Genomic DNA, 17,442 nt, shown 5'->3' with positions numbered 1-17,442 from the left:
TACATCTCTGTGCCATGTCTGTCATCGCCGGTAAAATGTGGAGACACTCTGGCCCATTCAATGGGGGTCTGGCGGCAGACACTTTCGCATCTTCGGGCCAGTGGTGCAACTTGAATCCCTCCCTGTTAGTGTTGTTACACCCTCCGACAACACACCGACGAGGCATGATGTCTCCAAAGTTCCAAAAAATAGTCGAAAAAACGGAAAATAACAGAGCTTGTAATGTGTTGAAAATGAAAATGGCGGCTGTATTACCTCGGAGACGTCACATTCTGACGTCATCGCAAAAAGAGTGATAAACAGAAAGGCGTTTAATTAGCCAAAATTCACCCATTTAGAGTTCAGAAATTGGTTAAAAAAATATATGGTCTTTTTTCTGCACCATCAAGGTATATATTAAAGCTTACATAGGTCTGGTGATAATGTTCCCCTTTAAGATCGAAGCTTTAGCCGCCGTTATTTGGTGCGGTGATGTTTTCAAATGACCTTGAACTGTCAGTAAGTGTTGGTGACGAACCCCGAGATGCAGAGACGGCAGGCTTGGTGCAAGAAAACATCATTTAATGTCCCAAATAAAGGTAAAACCCAAACCAGGAACTAGGAAACGGGATACCAGGAGAAGAGGAACAAGAAGACATCTCACAGCAAACAGGAAATGGCTAACTGCTATTCAGATATAGCATACATGTAGTAGCTACGACGACAACGACAATACTTCAGCACTGACTGGAGGGCAAAGCAGGTCTAAATAGCATTGCTGGTTTACGAGCAAACGTAGCATGTTCGGCAGCGCACAGAGTACAAACCCCGTTTCCATATGAGTTCGGAAGTTGTGTTAGATGTAAATATAAACAGAATACAATGATTTGCAAATCCTTTTCAACCCATATTCAGTTGAATGCACTACAAAAACAAGATATTTGATGTTCAAACTCATAAACTTTATTTTTTTTTTCAAATAATAATTAACTTGGAATTTCATGGCTGCAACACATGCCAAAGTAGTTGGGAAAGGGCATGTTCACCACTGTGTTACATCACCTTTTCATTTAACAACACTCAATAAACGTTTGGGAACTGAATAAACTAATTGTTCAAGCTTTGAAAGTGGAATTCTTTCCCATTCTTGTTTTATGTAGAGCTTCATTCGTTCAACAGTCCGGGGTCTCCGCCGTCGTATTTTACGCTTCATAATGCGCCACACATTTTTGATGGGAGACAGGTCTGGACTGCAGGCGGGCCAGGAAAGCACCCGCACTCTTTGTTTTTTTTTACAAAGCCACGCTGTTGTAACATGTGCTGAATGTGGCTTTACATTGTCTGGCTGAAATAAGCAGCGGCGTCCATGAAAAAGACGGCGCTTGGATGGCAGCATATGTTGTTCCAAAACCTGTATGTACCTTTCAGCATTAATGGTGCCTTCACAGATGTGTAAGTTACCCATGCCTTGGGCACTAATGCACCACCATACCATCACAGATGCTGGCTTTTCAACTTTGCGTCGATAACAGTCTGGATGGTTCTCTTCCCCTTTGGTCCGGATGACACGATGTCGACTATTTCCACAAACAATTTGAAATGTGGACTCGTCAGACCACAGAACACTTTTCCACTTTGCATCAGTCCACCTTAGATGATCTCGGGCCCAGAGAAGCCGGCGGCGTTTCTGGATGTTGTTGATAAATGGCTTACGCTTTGCATAGTAGAGCTTTAACTTGCACTTACAGATGTAGCGACCAACTGTATTTAGTGACAGTGGTTTTCTGAAGTGCTCCTGAGCCCTTGTGGTGATATCCTTTAGAGATTGATGTTGGTTTTTGATACAGTGCCGTCTGAGGGATTGTATCATTTAATGTTGGTTTCCGGCCCTGCCGCTTACGTGGAGTGGTTTCTCCAGATTCTCTGAACCTTTTGACGATATTATGGAGCATAGATGTTGAAATCCCTAAATTTCTTGCAATTGCACTTTGAGAAACGTTGTTCTTAAACTGTTTGACTATTTGCTCACGCAGTTGTGGACAAAGGGGTGTACCTCGCCCCATCCTTTCTTGTGAAAGACTGAGCATTTTTTGGTAAGCTGTTTTTATACCCAATCATGGCACCCACCTGTTCCCAATTAGCCTGCACACCTGTGGGATGTTCCAAATAAGTGTTTGATGAGCATTCCTCAACTTTATCAGTATTTATTGCCACCTTTCTCAACTTCTTTGTCACGTGTTGCTGGCATCAAATTCTAAAGTTAATTATTATTTGCAAAAACAAAACGTTTATCAGTTTGAACATCAAATATGTTGTCTTTGTAGCATATTCAACTGAATATGGGTTGAAAATGATTTGCAAATCATTGTATTCCGTTTATATTTACATCTAACACAATTTCCCAACTCATATGGAAACGGGGTTTGTAAATATGTCAAAAAAAATAGTGTAAAACCACACTGAGAGCTGTTCCTAATATTTCTGAACCTTTCTTTAACTCAGGGGTGTCAAACTCAAATACAGAGTGGGCCAAAATTTTCAACGGAACAAAGCCGCGGGCCAAGGTTGAACAAATTAACCTTTTAATAGGGACCCAAAAAAGTTTTGCATTAAATATTTAACAAGCAAGGCTTATATAACTTTAGTAACATGCAAAATCCAGTTTCAAATATTAATAATAATAATTAAAAAAATATCAATGGCATATCTAATAAAATTGAAATAAAAATTGTATGCCTTTTTTTCTATTTGCAATCTTCTGAGGTAAATATTACTTTTTTCCACAGGCTAATAATACATTTGAAAATAAAAAAACAATAATGAATGAACCAAACATTCAAGCCTTGAAGTAGCAAGAGAAAATGCATGAATAAAACGTTAATTATTGGTCAGTTTGCTGGAAGTTTCCCGGAAGAGTTAGTGCCACAAGGGATTCTGGGTGTTTGTTCTGTTGGGTTACGGTGCGGATGTTCACCCGAAATGTGTTTGTCATTCTTGTTTGGTGTGGGTTCACAGGGTGGCAGATATTTGTAACAGTGCTAAAGTTGTTTATACGGCCACCCTCAGTGTGACCTGTATGGCTGTTGACCAAGTGTGTGTGTGTGTGTGTGTGTGTGTGTGTGTGTGTGTGTGTGTGTGTGTGTGTGTAAAAGCCACAAATATTATGTGACACGCTGTTAGTATGGAGGAAAAGCGGACGTGACGATAGGTTGTAGAGAACGCTAAAGGCAGTGCCTTAAATGCACGCCCCCAATATAGTTGTCCAGGTGAAAATCGATAGAAATTCGGGAGAATGGTTGCCCTGGGATATTTTCGGGAGGGGCACTGAACTTCGGGAGTCTACCGGGAAAATTAGGAGGGTTGACAAGTATGAGTATTAGCGGTGAATGCGGTGTTACACGGCGGGCCAGCTCTAATGCTAAATTGATATTGCCTCAAGGGCCAAATTATATTACACGGCGGGCCAGTTTTTTCCCGCGGGCCAGAGTTTGACACCCATGCTTTAACTAATAATTGGAGCAGTTGTCCAAAATAATGAAATGTTTTTTGTTTTTTTAGAGGCACGGGCTTCGGCTTCTGCAACGCCATGTGCAAGCTGTCGGCCGTCCTGGGCAACCTGATCTTTGGCTCGCTTGTGGGCATCACGAAGGCCATCCCCATCCTGCTGGCGTCGTGCGTGCTGGTGGGCGGCGGCCTGGTGGGCCTGCGGCTGCCGGACACCCGCGCCAACGTCCTCATGTGAAAGCCCAGTGCGTCGTTCACCAGGCGTTTACGACTTTACCTGACCTCCTTATCCAGAAAAAGGTTGCAACTTCGCATGGTTTGAAGGCAACGGCGATTCGTTTGGGTTAAGTCTCCCTGTTCCCTTCAAAAGTTGCGTGGCGTCCTTTCGTTCCGCTTCCGTGCCGCGTTACAAAAAACGTCTTTTCACACATCAAAGCGGCAGCCCTTTTCTGTTGTGGGGTTTAAAACACACTCTCGCTAACGATGGCCGCCTCACACTCAAAGCCGCTTTTTAACGACGTTTTTCAAGCCGACACCGAGCTGTAGCTTTACGTTCGACGGAGGGATTTCCTCTTAAGCAAGCCTCACTTCCTGTAACTTGCACGCGCCAAATACTGTGACAAGTCTGTTTATTTATACGTGTTTACGCGCTCGTTTTTTGCAGCCCAATGGAAAGCATGTACAGTATCTGCAGGGGAAACCCATTTTTTTCTTTGTATACAAAAAACAAGCCCTTTTTCTGTGTAAAAAGAAATGGATTTGGCGATACATTTGTTTGTTTTTCGGCTTTGTCGGCGTGTGTGTTTATTTGTGCAGCCTTGTCGTCACGGGAATTTAGTAGGATTTCATGCAAAAAGCCAAAAGTAAGGTTAACAGTAGAGATCGACCGATAATCGGCCGGGATAGTGCCGATATTTGGCATTTGGACGTACGGTACAGGCCAAAAGTTTGCACTCACCTTCTCATTTCAATGCGTTTTCTTTCTTTTCATGACTACCGTATTTCCTTGAATTGCCGCCGGTATATAGCATGCGCCTGCCTAGAATTACTGCCGGGTCAAACTCGTTTCGCAAAATAATTAGAGCATGCTTAGCATTACCGCCAGCTCAGGATTAACGCCAGGTCAAACTCGTTTCGCAAAATATTATTTTTATTAGCGCATGTCTAGAATTTCCGCCGGGTCAAACTCGTTTTGCCAAATAATTAGCATATGCCTAGAATTTCCACTGGGTCAAACTCGTCACGTCACAAGTGACACTTCACCAGTCTTCATTTTCAAAATGGAGGAGGCTGATTTCAATAATTTGAAATCGCATAAGGAAAAGAAGATTAAGAGCTCTTCAGTAGGATTTAAGGTCCAAGCTATTCAATATGCTAAAAAGAACAGTCAGCAGCTATGTTTTATTAATATACCGTAGCTGCGTGTGTCAAATATGAGTCATTAAATGACTCCCGCGTCCTGGTGGGGGGCGGTATAGCTCGGTTGGTAGAGCGGCCGTGCCAGCAACTTGAGGGTTGCAAGGTTCGATCCCCGCTTCAGCCATCCTAGTCACTGCCGTTGTGTCCTCGGGCAAGACACTTTACCCGCCTGCTCCCAGTGCCACCCACACTGGTTTGAATGTAAAAATTAGATATTGGGTTTCACTATGTAAGGCGCTTTGAGTCACTAGAGAAAAAGCGCTATATGAATATAATTCACTTTACTTCACTTCACCAGAGGGCGCTAGTGATCCTTCTTGCGACTACTCAGCTGCAGAAGAAGTGACAGCAAGCAGCAAGAGTGAGCAGCGATCGTTTATTTTTTCCTCTCGCTTGCTCTTTTAACATGGAGGATTACATATCTAAAATAAAATCGTTTTCTAAACTGGACTTTCAATCGAAGCAGGAGGTAATAAAGGAAGATCTCCATCGAGACAGAGACTTTTAAAACTGAAGAAAGATAAGGAAGATGTCTATAAACAAGTTATCGATTCTTTTGATCAGAAGGAGCTGCGAATGGACTTCATTTATAAGTAAAGGTAAGACCATAATAACATTTTTTTTTATTAAATGTGCTTTTCGTGATAATATCCTTACATCACACTCAAATTTATAAGCGCAGGCCTAAATTTACCACATGCCTTTGGTAAGCACCGGAGTGAGAAGAGGTTTAAAATTAATTAGCACCCCGGCGGCAATTCAAAGAAATACGGTAGTTGCGGGCAGGTTTAGACTTCTTTATTCATTCAATAAAGACGGTGGTCGGGTCTCTATTCAGCTGCGCCTCCCTCTACCGCTCGCTCCGCCGTCTGCTTTTCAGCAGCCCGTCGTCGTTTCCCTTGGGCTTTCGTTCTTCATCTCTTTCCATTTCTTCTTTTCGTTGCTGCATTGTCATCTCCAGTTCCTCCTTCCTTCTGTCCTCTTCCCGCAGTCTTTCTAACGTCTTCTCTTCTCGCCTCCTCTCTCCCACTTTACAGAGTGCGAGAGGATTATTTCATTTAATCGCGCACCTGATAACGATTGCGGCGTCGCTCCCGGCACGACCCCGCCTAGCCACTCGCTCGCCGTCCCCGCCTCTTCGTCGGCATCTTGGGCCTGTCTCGCTGTGGGACTGCCGGCCCCGCCTCTCCACAACAATATTCTCCGTGCGTCGGATGAAAACAAATATAATCCACCACCCCAAACAAGTCTTTTTCAAAGCTTGCAGTGAAGAGAAGGGTTAGTGATGAGCAAAGACAATTCCAGGGAAAATGGGAGTTGCAATATTTCTTCGTTAAGCACAGGGCGACCCCGACGTGTCTTATTTGCACAGAGAAAGTTGGGATACAATTTGAAACGTCATTATACAACTAGACATGCTGAGGAGTATGCAATTTTTTTTAAGAAATCTGGGTGAGGCTGGACTCTGCATCCAGTGGCCCCCAGGTGAATTGAGTTTGAGACCCCTGCTTTAACTCCATGAATAGGGGATGATTTCAGGTGACTACTACTATCCAAGAGTGTTTCCTACTAAATTCCTTGCGCGACCACTTTGTAGCGTCCATGTATGAAAACACCTCTGCCATCAGCATTCCGGCGTGACCTTTAAACCCTTTTGCAAGAATAACAAGGCCATATATTGAGACTTTAAAAAAAAGCCGGAATATTGAGTACTGAGCCAAAGTGTCCAAAGTGCGGCCCGCAGGTCATTTTTTAACGGCCCCACGGCACATTTTAAAAATACTATGGAAAAAAAGCCAAAACATTAAAAGTGGTATTTAAGATTATATAATAATTGAAGCCTTAAAAAAGGTCAGTAACTCATAACAACATTTATTTTAATTCAGTATTATTATTATTTATTTTTAGCATTGACACTTAAAAACAAATTACACAACAACTGGGGATCCAAAAGTGTCCAACTCATTAAAGTGTTAAAAAATAAATTACACATTTTATTAACTGTTTACTTTTAACACAATAACCTCCAGATCAACTTCAGATTATAAATTTTATTGTTGTTTATGTGTTTATGTGTTGTTTTAGGCCCTTTTTAAAACAAATTTAAAAAAAAAAAACTGCTTACTTTTTTACATAGCACACACAAAATATGCAACATTTTCCCCAAAGAATATCTCAAAGTGGAATATTTAATGTGACGTTATTGGAGCCTTGAATAGGTCAATAATTCATAATGTCATTGATTTTGATTCATTATTATTTTTTAAAGAAAGAAACAGCCTGCAAGGCAGCTTTATTAGTTTTATTAGTTTTATTAGTTTATTAAGGATCCCCATTAGTCTACACCGCAGTGGAGACTATTCTTCCTGGGGTCCAGGCAAAAAACATCACACAACCAAAGAACAAACGATTAAAATGCAGTACAACATGATCCAATAATAAATTGTCATAATACAAAAATAGCAACAACAAAAAACCAAAAAATACTAATAGATGTTGTTGCATAATAATTTTCATACCAAAGATAAAAATAGCAATATAAAAATAGATATACTGTATACATTTTTGCAAAAATAAAACAAAGAACTAATGGCCTAAAATATACACATTAGTTTACCAAAGACAAACAATAAGTGACAAAAAAGTATCATCCATCCATTTTCTGCTGCTTATCCCATAATCAATAAAATATTCAATAGTCAATAAAAACAGTCATGACATTAGGTACAATCTAAAATAATCTCTTTACGCAATACTTCTCCTTTTAGTTTATTCTTAAAGCCCACTATGCTGGTGATTGATAGCAGATATTGTGGAAGTCTGTTCCAGTAAGAGATTGCCCGATACATTACAGTCTTTTTTGTGTTATTAGAGTCAACATTGGAACATTTTCTTGTTATATATCACCTGTTGGCTCTTTTATAACACTTTTTATGTATTTTTTTTTTAAATATTATTTTTACAATGTGCCGTGGGGCCGTTAAAAAACGACCTGTGGACCGCACTTTGGACACCCCGGCTTTAGGGGCTCCGTAATTGAGAATTCAGCAGTGGAGTGAAAAAAAAGTTTACATTTTCTGCTCCTAACCGCTTCCCCCTCGTGTCCGTGTTGTGTTGAAAGACGCTCTTCTTCTGTCTCGCCTCACTTTCCCGGATTGCGTCTCTTTCTTGGTCTGTTGTCTCGTCACCCTGGAAAAAAAAGCGCTCCGATGTGGTGCCTCGCTCTCCGTCTCCTGCCAGACTTGGCCGGGAGCTGTGCTTACTTTGTGGCCTCCGCTCATGTCTGCATTCTGATCAGATGAGAAGCCATTTTTAAAGGGCCAGTTCACCCAAATTGCCGTAAGACACACGTTTGACTAGAACGTACGGCGGAACTTCTTAAGGTGGAACATCATCTCTGGTCAGTGATTGATTGATTGATTGAAACTTTTATTAGTAGATTGCACAGTACAGTACATATTCCGTACAATTGACACCCGAATACGTTTTTCAACTTATTTAAGTCGGGGTCCACAAAAATCAATTAATGGTACAAATATGTACTATCAGCATAATACAGTCATCCCAAAATTTAATCATCAGAATATATACATTTATTTATTTACATTCTGTAGTAAATTATACGCATTGTTCGTCTTTTCCTTCCAATTTCAATAAAGTTTAGGTGTTTGTTTCAACTTTAATAACACTATTAAAGTTGACGAGTGCAAGTGAAGCAGCTCTCTTAGGTGGACAATGAAACCCGATCCACGTGCAAATTTAGCGTGGGCAATTGCCCCCCGACTGGCAACTGGACTAGAAAAATGAAACTAAAAGAGGAACTGCACTCTTTTTTTTATTTTGCCTATCATTGAAAAATCCCTATGTAAGACAACAACTCATCATTTCTTTTTTTTAAACTAGATGGGGCAATTCCGGGGAGGAATTGCGTGTGAATGCTGAAATTGAACTGAAATCCTGGAAAAAAATGTTAAGAATTGTTGAAGTGGAGCACTCAATTCCCAAACAGTCCGGATATTTTGAAGTTGGAACAGTTTCAATCGGATAGAAAATGTGGGAATTGGGAAATTTTGATGAATGTCCCATTGATTTCAATGGGAATTTCAGGAAATGCGGGAATTTTTGTTGAAAATGGTAAAAAATTTGAATGGTCTGAGTGAGTTGAAAGGGTTGGTGTTGGAATTTTTCAAATCGGTGGAGAAATGTTGAAGTAGTAAAATGTTGAATTGAGAAATGGTATTATAGAATTCCTGGAATTTCGAGGAAAGCGGGAATTTTTCCAATTCAAAAAACAACTTTGTTTTTGTCCTGATTAAGAGGAATGTTTTGACGGTGGAGCGGTTGAAATGGGTTGAAAAATGGTGTAGTCGCCAGAAAAAAGTGTGGAAATAGAACTTTAGAAAACTGGGAATTCTGGAAAATCCTGGAATTTTTGGGGAAATTGTAAAAACTGTAGTTTGAATTTCCAGAAGGGTGGAATGTGTTGAAGGTGGAATGGTTTGAATCGGTTGGAAAATGTGGAAATGGTGGAAGTTTGAAAAATGACCAATTCATTTTGAATGGGAAAAATTGTCCCGTAAAACCTGGAATTCCTGGAAAGCCTGTGATTCCCGAATAGGCTGAACAGTTTGAAGTTGAAACGGTTTGAATTGGATGAAAAATGTAGGAGTTGGGGAACTTTGATGAATGTCCCATTGATTTCAATGGGAATTTCCTCCAAAAAATTGGGAATTTCAGGAAAAGCGGGAATTTTGGGGAAAATGGTAAAAACCTTGAATAGCCTGAATGAGTTGAAATGGTTGGTGTTGGAATTTTTCAAATCCGTCGAGAAATGTTGAAGTAGTAACATGTTGAATTGAGAAATGGTATTAAGGAATTTCGGGAAAAGCGGGAATTTTTCCAGTTCAAAAAAACAACTTTGTTTTTTTCCTGTTTAAGAGGAATATTTTGACGGAGGAACGGTTGAAATGGGTTGAAAAATTGTGTAGTCGCAAGAAAATAATGTGGAAATAGAACTTTGGAAATCCTGGAATTCTTTTGAACTTGGAAAAAGGGTAGTTTGAATTTCCAGAATGGTGGAAGGTAAAATGTTTTGAACCGGTTGAAAAATGTGGAAATGGTGAAAGTTTTAAAAATGGCTAATTCATTTTGAATGGGAAAAATGTCCAGGAAAACCTGTAATTCTTGGAAATCTGGGAATTTTTGGAATTTGTCGAGTGAAAGCCTGTGATTCCCGAATAGGCTGAACAGTTTGTAGATTTGGAATGGTTTCAATCAGATGAAAAATGTGGGAATTGTGGAATGTTGATGAATGTCCCATTGATTTCAATGGGAATTTACCAAAACATTTGGGAAATTCAGGAAAAGCGGATTTTTTTTTTGAAAATGGTAAAAAATAACTTCAATGGTCTGAATAAGTTGAAATGGTTGGTGTTGGAATTTTTCAAATCGGTCGAGAAATGTTGATGTAACATTTGGAATTGAGAAATGGTATTAGGGAATTCCTGGAATTTCGGGAAAAGCGGGAATTTTTCCAATTGAAAAAACAACTTTGTTTTTTGTCCTGATTAAGAGGAATGTTTTGACGGTGAAACTGTTGAAGTGGGTTGAAAAATGTCTGATATGTAGTCACCAGAAAAAAGGGTGGAAAATAGGGCTTTGGAAAACTAAGAATTCTGGAAAATCTTGGAATTTTTTTGAACCTGGTAAAAAGGTTGTTTGAATTTCCAGAATGGTGGAACATGTTGAAGGTAAAATGGTTTATGTGGAAATGGTGAAAGTTTTAAAAATGGCCAGTCCATTTTGAATGGGAAAAATGTCCAGGAAAACCTGGAATTCTTGGAAATCTGGGAATTTTGGGAATTTGTCTAGTGAAAGCCTGTGATTCCCAAATAAGCTGAACAGTTTAAAGTTGGAACGCTTTGAATCAGAGGAAAAATGTGGGAATTGTGGAATTTTGATGAATGCCCCATTGATTTCAATGGGAATTTACCAAAATATTTGGGAAATTCAGGAAAAGCCGGAATTTTTGGGAAAATAGTAAACAACTTGAATGGTCTGAATGAGTTGAAATGGTGGGTGTTGCAATTTTTCAAATCCGTCGAGAAATGTTGAAGTAGTAACATGTTGAATTGAGAAATGGTATTAAGGAATTTCGGGAAAAGCGGGGAATTTTTCCAGTTCAAAAAACAACTTTGTTTTTTGTCCTGATTAAGAGGAATGTTTTGACGTTGGAACGGTTGAAATGGGTTGAAAAATTGTGTAGTCGTCAGAAAAAAGTGTGGAAATAGAACTTTGGAAAACTAGGAATTCTGGAAAATCCTGGAATACTTTTGAACTTGGAAAAAGGGTAGTTTGAATTTCCAGAATGGTGGAACATGTTGAAGGTAAAATGGTTTGAATGGTTGAAAAATGTAGACATGGTGAAAGTTTTAAAAATGGCCAATTCATTTTGAATGGGAAAAATGTCCAGGAAAACCTGGAAATCTGGGAATTTTTGGAATTTGTCGAGTGAAAACATGTGATTCCCGAAAAGGCTGAACAGTTTTTAGATTTGGAATGGTTTCAATCAGATGAAAAATGTGGGAATTGTGGAATTTTGATGAATGTCCCATTGATTTCAATGGGAATTTACCAAAATATTTGGGAAATTCAGGAAAAGCCGGAATTTTTGGGAAAATAGTAAACAACTTGAATGGTCCGAATGAGTTGAAATGGTTGGTGTTGCAATTTTTCAAATCCGTCGAGAAATGTTGACGTAGTAACATGTTGAATTGAGAAATGGTATTAAGGAATTTCGGGAAAAGCGGGAATTTTTCCAGTTCAAAAAACAACTTTGTTTTTCTTCCTGATTGAGAATAATGTTTAACGGAAGGGTTTAAATGGGTTGAAAAATTTGGGAGGTGTGGTCACCAGAAAAAAGGGTGGAAAATAGGACTTTGGAAAACTAGGAATTCTGGAAAAACCTGGAATTTTTTTGAACTTGGTAACAAGGTAGTTTGAATTTCCAGAATGGTGGAACATGTTGAAGGTAAAATGGTTTGAAACGGTTCAAAATTATGGAAATGGTGGAAATTTGAAATATGGCCAATTCATTTTGAATGGGAAAAATGTCCAGGAAAACCTGAAATTTGTTAAGGCGTTCCAGAATAGGGTGAACAGTTTGAAGTTGGAACGGTTTGAATTGGATGAAAAATGTGGACAGTAGAGTGCGCAAAAATCTGCTAAAAAAGAAGTTTAATAAATGGATTTAATTTTGGTGTAGAAAACCATATGTGGGAATGCTTTGGGGCTCCCCTGAAGAGCAGGGAAACCTGCGAAACAGGCTTGTAGGGATGAAATACTGTAGCCTTTGTGTTTTTTTTCCTGACTTGATGTATGCATGTGTGTATATATATATATATATATATATATATATATATATATATATATATATATATATATATATATACATATATATATATATATATATTTGTGCAAATGAAAATGTGAAAAAAGTGCATTTTTATTAGCACAAGAAGTAGTACACCACCATCATTATGATATAACACATATAAAATATATAAATCACTACAATCAATTAGTATGTTAGGTGGGTATGCATTTTGTAACAATAGGAATTCTTATCAGAAATTCCCGTATTACCTAAAATTACCAATCATTTTCACCCTGTGAAAATGAACGGGCAATGAACAAACCTCTTCATATGCCACAGTTCTCATCCGATCGGAACCGGAATCGGACATCCGAGCATTCCAGTCGGGTGTTTAGCATTCACATGCAATTCCTCCTGGAATTGTAGTCTAGAATGAACTTTCACCAACTCCGAGGCGATGCAGCTGCTCAATATGTCCATATAGTGAGTACTATATATATATGAGTATTGTTGGCGCTTTTGAATTGTTTTTTTTTAGATGGCTCGTGGCGACTTGTCCAGAATGTACCCCGCCTTCCGCCTGATTGTAGCTGAGATAAGTGCCAGCGCCCCCCGCGACCTCAAAAGGGAATAAGCGGTAGAAAATTGATGGATGGATGGATGGGCTTCATGAGCGCAATAGAGTACTCCCATTAGCTGCATTGTTACTTATAATAACCCGCCGTATTTTACGACTTAAAGGCCTACTGAAATGAGATTTTCTTATTTAAACGGGGATAGCAGGTCCATTCTATGTGTCATACTTGATCATTTCGCGATATTGCCATATTTTTGCTGAAAGGATTTAGTAGAGAACATCCACGATAAAGTTGGCAACTGGAGAAAAGCCCTGCCTCTTCCGGAAATCGCAGACGATAATGTCACATGTTGATGTCTCCTCACATATTCACATTGTTTTTAATGGGAGCCTGCAACAAAAAGTGCTATTCGGACCGAGAGAACGACAATTTCCCCGCTAATTTGAGCGGGGATTAAAGATTCGTGTTTGAGGATATTGATAGCGACGGACTAGAAAAAAAAAAAAAAAACGTGATTGCAATCGCGTTGCAATGAGACGGATTCATATGTTTTTAGACACATTTACTAGGATAATTCTGGGAAATCCCTTATCTTTCTTTTGTGTTGCTGGTATTTTAGTAGGTTTAACAGTACCTGATAGTCGGAAGTGTACGTTGAATTGGATGTGTCTCGGGGAAGTCGACGGCAGCTGTACGGGAGGCTCAAGCTCAGCTGATATCCGGTAAGAGGCGACTTTTTACCACAATTTTCTCACCGAAACCTGCTGGTTGACATGTAGTCGGGATCCATGTCCGCTGTGATCCATAGTAAAGTTTCACCTCCGTGAATTTTAAACAAGGAATCACCGTGTGTTTGTGTATTTTTTTTTTTTTTTTTTTTTTCCTTGGCCTCAGTCTGCACCCCCTCTCCAAGGCCCAGGCTAAGACCGATTTTTTTATTTCATTTTAATCTTCTATTCCCCCCCCCCTTGTTTGTCTGATCTTGAATGGGATTGTGCTGAAAATTGTAATTTTCCTGAAGGAACTCTCCTGACGGAATGAATAAAGTACTATCTAATCTAATCTAATCTATCTTTGTGTGGCTAAAGGCTAAAGCTTCCCAACTCCATCTTTCTACTGTGACTTTTCCAATAATTGAAAAATTGCAAAACATTCAGCAACACAGATGTCCAAAATACTGTGTAATTATGCCGTTGAAGCAGACCACTTTTAGCTGTGTGTGTGTGCGTAGGGAAATTTAAAATTGCAATTCAGTAAACTAAAAGGGCCGTATTGGCATGTGTTGCAATGTTAATATTTTATCATTGATAATAAATTATTAGACTGCGTGGTGGTTAATAAGTAGTGGGTTTCAGTAGGCCTTTAAAATGCATTTAAAAAAGAAAAAAACAGTGTGACAGACTCTCGCTGTCATGCGGGTTCCATTGACCACCAAGGAAGGACATTCTTGAGCAGGTTTGACTCTTGTTTATTTTTTCAAATAAACCTTAGTGTAGGTCGGGTCGCTTTTCAGCTCCTTCCTTCTCCACTGCTCGCTCTTCGGTCCGCTCTTCAGTCGGCCGCGTCTTCGTCTGCCTTTTGCTCTCCGTCTCTCGTGCGCTGCATGTGCCGCGGGATCTCCAACTCTCTTCTCCTTCTCCCCTTTTATACCTCAAGAGGAGATACATTAATTGAGCCCAGGTGCGCGATCCACGCACCTGATCTCGCTTGTAGCGTCGCTCCCGGCACTTCCCGCCTCGCCGCTCACTCGCACTCTCCGCCTCCTCGCCGCCATCTGGCCCTGCCACTCTGTCGGACCATCGGCTCCACCTCTCCACAAATAGTTTTTGTCTTACATGAGGGTTGTGAATGATAGGCAACATTCAAAACAAGTGGGGTTCTCGTTTGGATTAAATACAAAGGCTCTTAAAAATGTTTGTTTCACCAACAAATTGGTGAAAATCCCCAAATATTCTCAAAACATTACAATCTCTGTTTGACTTTTTCAAAAAGCGCAATCCTAAATAAAAATTTTTAAAAAAGGCAGCAAAATCCTGGAGGCACAGAAGTGAGAGGTGCCTTTTTTTCCTCCCTAAAAACTTTCCAATATTATTGGAGGAGAATGTAACTCCAGGTTTTGCTGTTTTTTTCCTGGTTCTTGGAGGTTTTCTGCACACATATTTGAGTGAACTGACCCAATCCAACTTTGACGTTCCGTTTGTATCCAAGCCTGCATGTTTGTTACAAAAGTCCTTCTTGTCGTCTGTAGTCGGTCCTCTTCCTCTTCTCCTTCCTCCTCCTCACTCGACATCCTGGTGTGTTGCTCGTGAGTGACTTCTTTTAAAGAAGAAAAGCTTGGATGGATCACTCTGGTGTTAATAAAATGTCTCATTTCAACATCTTTCGGGGCTTTTTTTTTTTTTTGTCCTTCTGTAGCCCAAACATGGCTGCATGCATTCTGGCCAGCAGGTGGCGGTGTTGACTTTTCTGATGTTTTTTTATGACCAAAAGTTGAATGATCAGGTCTATCTTCACCAAAGGTAAGAACAACAGTTTTAACGAAGAAGAGTAAATACAATAGAGTAAATGGTAAATAAAAGCCGAACACAATGATTTGCTAATCCTTTTCAACTTATATTCAATTGAATAGACAGCAAAAACAAGATATTTCATGTTCACATTGAGAAACTTATTTTTTTTAGCAAATAATCATGAGTTTAGGATTAAATGGCAGCAACACATTGCAAACAAGTTGTGTTACCACTGTGTTACATGGCCTTTCCTTTTAACAACACTCACTAAACATTTGGGAACTGAGGAGACGCATTTTAAAAGCTTTTTAGGTGGAATTCTTTCCCGTTCTTGCTTGATTGTCAGCTTAAGTTGTTCAACAGTCTCCGTTCTGGTATTTTAGGCTTCATAATTTTCAATGGGAGACAGGTCTGGAATGCAGGCGGGCCAGGAAAGTACCCGCACTCTTTTACAATGAAGCCACGCTGAAATAAGCAGGGGCGGCCATGATAACGTTGCTTGGATGACAACATATGTTGCTCCAAAACCTGTATGTACCTTTCAGCATTAATGGTGCCTTCACAGATGTGTAAATTACCCATGCCTTGGGCACTAATGCACCCCCATACCATCACAGATGCTGGCTTTTACACTTTGCGCCTAGAACAGTCTGAATGGTTCTTTTCCTCTATGGTACGGAGGACACGACATCCACAATTTCCAAAAACAATTTGAAATGTGGACTCGTCAGACTAAAACACTTTCCCACTTTGCATCAGTCCATCTTAAATGATCTCGGGCCCAGTGAAGCCGGCGGCGTTTCTGGGTGTTGTTGATAAATGGCTTTGGCTTTGCATAGTAGAGTTTTAACTTGCACTTACAGATGTGGCGACCAACTGTAGTTACTGACAGTGATTTTCTGAAGTGTTCCTGGGCCCATGTGGCGATATCTTTTATACACTGATGCCAGTTTTTGATGCAGTACCGCCTGAGGGATCGAAGGTCCGTAATATCATGGCTTACGTGCAGTGATTTCTCCAGATTCTCTGAACTTTTTGATATTATGGATCGTAGAGTGTGAAATCCCTAAATTCCTTGCGATAGCTGGTTGGGAAATGTTCTTAAACAATTTGCTCACACATTTGTTGACAAAATGGTGATCCCTCGCCCCGTGAATGACTAAGCATTTCATGGAAGCTGCTTTTATACCCAATCATGGCGCCCACCTGTTCCCAATTAATGTGTTCACCTGTGGGATGTTCCAAATAAGTGTTTGATGAACATTCCTCAAACTTTCCCAGTCCTTTTTGCCACTTGTGCCGGCTTTTTTGAAACGTGTTGCAGGCATCAAATTCCAAATGAGCTAATATTGACCAACATTAAATATCTTGTCTTTGTAGTCTATTCAACTGAATACAAGTTGAAAAGGATTTGCAAATGTATTCTGTTTTTATTTACCATTTACAGGTGGTAGAAAATGGATGGATGCTTGGACAACGTGCCAACTTCATTCGTTTTGGGTTTTGTGAATCCCAACACTTAGTTCTAGTATGATTTTTTTTTCTTTCGCTTTTCTTCTGAAAGACATATTTTTTTCCCCAATTCTCAGGAAGAAACCGTTTTCCCAGTTCTTTTGTGATTGCAGGCGTGTCTCGCCGCTTCCTGTCACAGGAAGCCCAGGAAATTCCGACGTCATTACCGAGGGGAGAAGCTAACGAGCTATCTTTATGTCAAGTAAGTGACATGAGCCTCATAAATATCCTCTTTTTCATAGAACCCCTAAAGACATTTTTATAGTCTGGGAAACACTTGTTACAAATAGGGATGGGTACCGTTCACCTTTGTGCTGATACTTTACCCATTTTTTGGTGTTTTTGTGTGTGTTAATAAATATTTTTTGTTTTTAAATATTTATCATGACAACTGTAATTATCATAGAATTTGAAAGTATGCCTGTGAATGACTCTCTCTGTCGTGCGGGTTCCAGGGACCACCAAGGAAGGACATGGCTTTGAGCAGTGTTGACTTTATTTATTTTCCAATAAGAAAAGTATTTTTCAGGGTTCTTTTCAGTCGCCCGTGTCGTCTGCTTCTCAC

This window comes from Nerophis ophidion, linkage group LG08, assembly GCF_033978795.1.
Source record: "Nerophis ophidion isolate RoL-2023_Sa linkage group LG08, RoL_Noph_v1.0, whole genome shotgun sequence".
Taxonomy (NCBI): domain Eukaryota; kingdom Metazoa; phylum Chordata; class Actinopteri; order Syngnathiformes; family Syngnathidae; genus Nerophis; species Nerophis ophidion.
This window is presented reverse-complemented; position numbering follows the sequence as displayed.